This window comes from Hyla sarda, chromosome 3 (assembly GCF_029499605.1).
Source record: "Hyla sarda isolate aHylSar1 chromosome 3, aHylSar1.hap1, whole genome shotgun sequence".
NCBI classification, from domain to species: domain Eukaryota; kingdom Metazoa; phylum Chordata; class Amphibia; order Anura; family Hylidae; genus Hyla; species Hyla sarda.
In genome coordinates this window covers 310,348,619-310,356,612 of record NC_079191.1, presented here as the reverse complement: position 1 = coordinate 310,356,612, position 7,994 = coordinate 310,348,619, and the positions used below count along the sequence as shown (strand labels likewise).

Genomic DNA, 7,994 nt, shown 5'->3' with positions numbered 1-7,994 from the left:
TGCTGAGAAGGCGTAGGACAGAAGGACTAGACAGAGGCAAGGTCAGACGTAGCAGAAGGTCGGGGCAGGCGGCAAGGTTCGTAGTCAATGAGGATAGCAGAAGATCTGGAACACAGGCTTTGGACAACACTAACGCTTTCTCTGGCACAAGGCAACAAGATCCGGCAAGGAAGTGCAGGGGAAGTGAGGTAATATACACAGGGAGCAGGTGGAAGCTAATTAGACTGATTGGGCCAGGCACCAATCACTGGTGCACTGGCCCTTTAAATCTTAGAGAGCTGGCGCGCACGCGCCCTAGAGAGCGGAGCCGCGCGAGCCAGAACATGACAGCCGGGGACCGGGACGGGTAAGTGGCTTGGGATGCGACTCGCGAGCGGGCGCGTCCCGCTATGCAAATCGCATCCCCGTCGCGAATGTCAGTGCAGCGCTCCCGGTCAGCGGGTCTGACCGGGGCGCTGCAGAGAGGAGAACGCCGCAAGCTCTCCGGGGAGGAGCAGGGACCCGGAGCGCTCGGCGTAACACCCCTATGGTGCAAGGACAGCAAAAAATAACCCACATGGCACACTATTATGGAAACTACACCCCTCAAGGAATGTAACAAGGGGTACATTGAGTCTTAACACCCCACAGGTGTTTGACGACTTTTTATTAAAGTTGGATGTTTAAATGAAAAAAAAAATGTTTTCAATAAAATGCTGGTTTCCCCCCAAATTTTACTTTTTTACAAGGGGTAATAGGAGAAAATGCCCCCCAAAATTTGTAACCCCATTTCTTCTGAGTATGGAAATACCCCATGTGTGGATGTCAAGTGCTTTGTTGGCACACTACAATGCTCAGAAGAGAAGGAGCGCCATTGAGCTTTTAGAGAGAGAATTTGTTTGGAATGGAAGTCGGGGGCCATGTGCATTTACAAAGCCCCCGTGGTGCCAGAACAGTGGACCCCCCCCCCCACATGTGACCCCATTTTGGAAACTACACACCTCACGGAATGTAATAAGGGGTACAGTGAGCATTTACACCCTACTGGCGTTTGACAGATCTTTGGAACAGTGCGCTGTGCAAATGGAAAATTTAATTTTTAATTTTCACGGACCACTGTTCCAAAAATCTCAGACACCTGTGGGACGTAAATGCTCACTGCACCCCTTATGACATTCAGTCAGGGGTGTAGTTTCTATTTGGGGTCACATGTGGGGAGGTTCCTTGTTTTTGCACTATGGTGGCTTTGTAAACACACGTGGCCTTCAATTCCGGACAAAATTTTCTCACCAAAAGCCCAATGGCACTCCTTCTCTTCTGAGAATTGTAGTTCGCCCGTAGAGCACTTTACATCCACATATGGGGTATTTATATACTCAGAAGAAATGGGGTTACAAATTTTTCCTATTTTCCCTTGTGAAAATGAAAAATTTTGGGTAACACCAGCATTTTAGTGATTTTTTTTTTCATTCAGTTTTAATGAAAATTCGTCAAACACCTGTGGGGTGTTAAAGTTCACTATACCCCTTGTTACGTTCCGTGAAGTGTGTAGTTTCCAAAATGGGGTCACATGTGGGTATTTATTTTTTTGCGTTCATGTCAGAACCGCTGTAAAATCAGCCACCCCTGTGCAAATCACCAATTTAGGCCTCAAATGTACATAGTGCGCTCTCACTCCTGAGCCTACATATGGGGTATTTCCATACTCAGGAGAAATTGCGTTGTGAAAATAAAAAGTAAAGGGCAACACCAGCATGTTAGTGTAAAAAAAAAAATTTTTACACTAACTGGCTGGTGTAGACCCCAACTTTTCCTTTTCAGAAGGGGTAAAAGGAGAAAAAGTCCCGCAAAATTTGTAGTGCAATTTCTCCCGAGTTACGGAAATACCCCATATGTGGCCCTAAACTGTTTCCTTGAAATACGACAGGGCTCCGAAGTGAGAGAGCGCAATGCTCATTTGAGGACTAAATTAGGGATTGCATAGGGGTGGACATAGGGGTATTCTACGCCAGTGATTCCCAAACAGGGTGCCTCCAGCTATTGCTAAACTCCCAGCATGCCTGGACAGTCAGTGGCTGTCCGGAAATGCTGGGAGTTGTTGCTTTGCAACAGCTGGAGGCTCCGTTTTGGAAACACTGCTGTACAATACGTGTTTCATTTTTATTGGGGGGGACAGTGTAAGGGGACATATGTAGTGTTTTACCCTTTATTATGTGTTAGTGTAGTGTAGTGTTTTTAGGGTACATTCGCACTGGCGGAGATATACAGTAAGCTTACCGCTACGATTTAGCGCTGCAGTGAAAATTTTGCCGCTGCTCATACTTGAAGCAGGAAACTTACTGTAAACCTGCCCGTGTGAATGTACCCTGTACATTCACATGGGGGGGGGGGCAAACCTCCAGCGGTTTCAAAACTACAACTCCCAGCATGTACTGACAGACCGTGCCTGCTGGGAGTTCTACTTTTGCAACAGCTGGAGGCACACTGGTTGGAAAACCTTCAGTTAGGTTCTGTTACCTAACCCAGTATTTTCCAACCAGTGTGCCTCCAGCTATTGCAAAACTACAACTCCCAGCATGTACTGATCGCCGAAGTACATGCTGGGAGATGTAGTTATGCAACAGCTGGAGGTACACAACTACAACTCCCAGCATTCCGAGACAGCTGTTTCGGCATGCTGGGATTTGCAGTTTTGCAACATCTGGAGGGCTACAGTTTAGAGACCACTGCACAGGGATCTCCAAACTGTGGACCTCCAGATGTTGCAAAACTACAAATCCCAGCATGCCGAGACAGCAAACTGCTTTTGCAAGATCTAGAGGGCCACAGTTCACTGCACATTGATATCCAAACTGTAACCCTCCAGCTGTTGCAAAACTACAAATCCCAGCATGACAGCTTGTCTGGGCATGCTGGGAGTTGTAGTTTTGCAACATCTGGAGGGCAACAGTGTAGAGACCACTGTATAGTGGTCTCAAACTGTAGCCCTCTAGATGTTGCTAGGCAATTTACTGACTTCCATCAGTTCCAGGGAGCGAGCCGCACGACATGCCGCCTGCCGATCTCCGGCACCGATCGTCGCCCACAGCCTTGCCCGAAGGGTAAGTGGACTTCGGCGCCCGGTCCCTGTCGGTTTCCCCGTTCTGCCCCGTCTATTGTGGGTGGGCAGAACGGGAAAAACAAAAGCTAACCCCCCGCCCGATCTGCTATTGGACGACGCTTCTAGATGCCCAATACCAGGGATAGGAGGGGTGGCATCCCCCGTCGGTGTCTAGGACAACCGCGATCCCCCTATTTTCTGGGTCACCATAGACCTGTATCACCCGGAATAGCCGCAAATCGCAAGTGTGAATTCACTTGGGATTTGCGCCGATCGCCGACATGGGGGGGGTCTGATGACCGCCCTGGGCATTTGCGCGGGGTGCCTGCTGATCGATATCAGCAGTCACCCTGGTCCGGTCCCCGCCCGGCGCGCGGCAGGGACCGAAATTCCCAGGGGCGTATTCATACGCCCTTCGTCCTTAAGTACCAGGACGCAAGGGCGTATGCATACGCCCTTCGTCCCCAACAGGTTAAAAAGGGGGTATGACCAGACCCAGTCCCAAACAGACAAACAGAAGATTGTCCTCCGGGTCAAGCAGGAGTTGGAGGACAAGCATAGGAGGAGGCATACCCCCTTGTCAATTGTCAAGAAGTGGTCAGATCTAAAGTGGAGGAACCTGGATCTGATCTCTAAGATCAGGGACCGGAAGTGCCCAGGTACAATGCTTACATTACAGAGTGTTGGCGAGAGAAACAAATGTAATGTATATATACAGTTATGAAAATAAATATTTCATCCCTTTACAAATAATTACTTAGTACACATTTTGTGATGTAAGGTGAAAAAAATGGCTTTTTTAACAAATACATTTTGTGCCTGAATTTTCCTACTGTCCTGAAATGCAATATTTGAAAAGCAAACAATCTCACAATGGCTATGATAAGTAAAAGTGTTTTAAAGTTACTACCGTATAAAGTGACCCATGTCCAACTTGCTAAAAAGGTGGAAAAATGGCCCGTTCATTAAGGGGTGAATTTTCATTGGTTATGAGTCCTAAGTTGTTTGTCTACATTCTCAACATTGTGGGATTACAGGAGCTCCACTTCCCTCAGTTAGGAGGAGGAGAGAAGCAGAGGAGGTGGAGTTGGAGGATGATGACGATGATGATGGAGATCATGTCGGTCACCACCTGAAGTGGGGGAGAACATTGAGGTGGTGACGGAAGAGGAACCGCATTCCCCTCCTCCCACCCCCCACCCCCCAGGTCCTAAAGCGGAGGAAGAGGAGGTTCCCTACTGCCCCCGCCAGGAGGGTAAATATGTGAACACAGCCCAGCATTATAACTTTTTATATACCTAAAAAGTACAGAAAAAATTGCCAGCAATGAAGGAAAAACCACACAATACAGTAATATAATACAAGAACACTAGACTCTAATTCATTCATCTATAAAAACCATTATGGCCATAAATGTTGGCACCCCTGAAGTATTTCTCACAGAAAAGGATTGCAGTAACACATGTTTTGCTATACACATGTTTATTCCCTTTGTCTGTATTGGAATGAAACCAAAAAAGGGAGGAAAAAAAGCAAAATGGACATAAAGTCACACCAAACTCCAAAAATGGGTTGGAAAAAATTATTGGCACCCTTTCAAAATAAGATTGTTACATGTGATGCTCCTTTAAACTCACCTGGGGCAAGTTACAGGTGTGGGTAATATAAAAATCACACCTGAAAGCAGATAAAAAGGAGAGAAGTTTACTTAGTGTTTGCATTGTGTGTCTGTGTGTGCCACACTAAGCATGGACAACAGAAAGAGAAGAGAACTGTCTGAGGACTTGAGAACCAAAATTATGGAAAAATCTCAAGGTTACAAGTCCATCTCCAGAGATCTAGATTTGTCCACAGTCCGCAACATTATTGCAACAAGTTTGCAACCCATGGCACTGTAGCTAATCTCCCTGGGCATGGACGGAAGAGAAAAATTGAGGTGCCGCACAGCGCAGGAGGACATCACATGTCAGTGCGGCCCCGCCAAATGTGCGGCCCCACCAAGCGCTGCATGAAGGAGCAGGCAACGGGACCCCGGTAAAGTAAAAAAAAGTTTTAAAGTTAAAAATAAGTGTATGGGATGGAGGGAGGGCATTAGGATGGGGGGGGTTGAGCACAAAGCTTGGAGGAGGTCAGGAGGAGGAGGGGGGTTTGGGCACAAGGCATTAAGATGGAGGGGGAGAGGGATAATGGCGGAGGGGGGATGGGGAGAAATAAAGCACAATGCATTAAGATACAACACTGCACAGGCAGGACAATGGGACTACTGCAGTTTCTCAGCTGCTGCAAAACCGCAACCAATAACCATTATGCCCTATATGCATTACATTACTTATCCTGCAGTGGTCCTGAGTTATATCCTGTATTATACTCCAGAGCTATACTCACTATTCTGCTGGTGAGGTCACTGTCTGGCCCTGCGTATGGTGATAATATTTTCTCTTTATACATCGGTGTTATTTGGTAACTGTATAATTTATTTAGAGGTACATGTGTTTATCATGGGAAGTTGCCTTACCTACTGTATATTAATGCATATATATATATATATATATATATATATATACTTTTTTCTGTTATACACCCCACTATATCCAACAATGACTACCATTTGGCTCCTCCCCCTTTCTGGTCCCACCCTCATGTAGCCACACCCCTGTCTAAAGTGGGCTGCTCAGTCTAAAATGCCCGGGCCTATTTTTGTTCCCAGTCTGGCCCTGCTGACTCTACATATATTGTGTGTAAATTATATGTTATTTTGCCGTTTATTAAAGTGCATGCAGTAAGGCAGTCCCACTCTTCTATTCAATAATGCAGGAAGGAAGTGTATGCCTCAGGGAAGTATGTAAAATAAATCACGTGTAGATAAGAAAGAAGAAAACCGGCGACTCACTAATCTCACCGGCCATGGCCGGAGGAAGCACTAGACAGTGCGAAACGGAGCTTGTCGCCTTTCTGTACCCCCCCCCCCCCCCCGTGTATGTCCCTTCCCTATGCATATATGTGAGTATTTTATCCAATAAAAGAAGTTGGAAGACGCAAGATTGGTGAGTCGCAGGTTTTCTTCTTTCTTATCTACAGATAATTCATGCATTACTGTTGGAACTAGAGCACCGCCATACATCAAAACTGCAGTATACACTCACAACCCATACTCATCTCCTATTACATAGTTACATAGTTAGTACGGTTGAAAAAAGACATACGTCCATCAAGTTCAACCAGGGAATTGAAGGGTAGGGGTGTGGCGCGATATTGGGGAAGAGAAGGGATTTTATATTTCTTCATAAGCATTAATGTTATTTTGTTCCAGCAATGTATCTAACCCTGTTTTAAAGCTGTTTAATTTTCCTGCTGTGACCAGTTCCTGAGGTAGACTGTTCCATAAGTTCACAGTTCTTATGGTAAAGAAGGCGTGTCGCCCCTTGAGACTAAACCTTTTCTTCTCCAGACGGAGGGAGTGCCCCCTCGTTCTTTGGGGGTGTTTAACCTGGAACCGTTTTTCTCCATATTTTTTGTATGGGCCAATAATATACTTATATACATTTATCATATCCCCCCTTAAACGTCTCTTCTCAAGACTAAACAATTGTAACTCCTTTAATCGCTCCTCATTACTAAGATGTTCCATGCCCCATATTAGTTTAGTCGCGCGTCTCTGCACCCTTTCCAGCTCCACAGTGTCCCTTTTATGGACTGGTGCCCAAAACTGAACAGCATATTCCAGGTGAGGCCGTACCAATGCTTTATAAAGGGGGAGTATTCTGTCCCTGTCCCTCGAGTCCATGCCTCTTTTTATACATGACAATATCCTGCCGCCCTTGGAAGCAGCAGCCTGACATTGCATGCTATTCTGTAGTCTGTGATCTACAAGTACACCCAGATCCTTCTCTACCAGTGACTCTGCCAGTTTAATCCCCCCTAAGACATACGACGCATGCATATTATTAGTACCCAGATGCATAACTTTAAATTTATCCACATTAAACCTCATTTGCCAAGTGGATGCCCAGACACTTAGTCTATCCAAGTCATCTTGTAACTTATGCACATCCTCTATAGACTGTACCGTGCTACAAAGCTTGGTGTCATCTGCAAAGATAGAAACAGAGCTGTTAATGCCATCCTCTATATCATTGATAAATAAATTAAACAACAGCGGGCCCAGTACAGAACCTTGGGGCACACCACTAATAACCGGGGACCAATCAGAGTACGAATCATTGACCACCACTCTCTGGGTACGATCCATGAGCCAGTGTTCAATCCAGTTACAAACTAAAGTTTCCAAGCCCAAAGACCTTAACTTACCTGTCAGATGACTATGAGGGACAGTATCAAATGCTTTAGCAAAATCCAGAAACACTATATCCACAGCCATTCCTCTGTCAAGGCTTCTACTCACTTCTTCATAAAAGCAAATTAGATTGGTTTGACAACTTCTATCCTTAGTAAACCCATGCTGGCTATCACTTATAATACAATTATCCCCTATGTATTCCTGTATGTAATCCCTTATAAGTCCTTCAAACTATTTACCCACAATGCACGTTTGACTTACCGGTCTATAATTACCTGGGGAAGACCTAGAGCCCTTTTTGACGATTGGCACCACATTCGCCTTGGCTAGTCGCTTGGCACAATACCAGACACCAGAGAATCTCTAAATATCATGAACAGGGGTACAGATATTACTGAACTTAGTTCAGTGCAATCCATCTGCCCCTGGAGATTTGCTTACATTTATATTACTTAACTTACCCTGTACCATTTCTACATTAAGCCAGTTCAGTACATTACATGATGTGTTACCAGCACTGACCTGTCCAATGTCAGCTCCTTCTTCCTTAGTATATACAGAACTAAAGAACCCATTCAGTAGCTCTGCTTTCTCTATATCGCCTGTGACAACCTCCCC

General features: G+C 45.6%; 1 protein-coding gene across 1 annotated transcript in view; it reads left to right on the top strand.

Moving 5' to 3' along the window:
- The first annotated feature begins 3,057 nt into the window (after positions 1-3,057).
- Positions 3,058-7,994, top strand: part of IPCEF1 (interaction protein for cytohesin exchange factors 1) — a 217,152-nt gene continuing 212,215 nt past the window's right edge. Inside the window, exon 1 of the mRNA XM_056567041.1 lies at positions 3,058-3,080. The gene's annotated coding sequence lies outside the window, so the exon portion shown is untranslated. The remainder of the gene's footprint in view (positions 3,081-7,994) is intronic.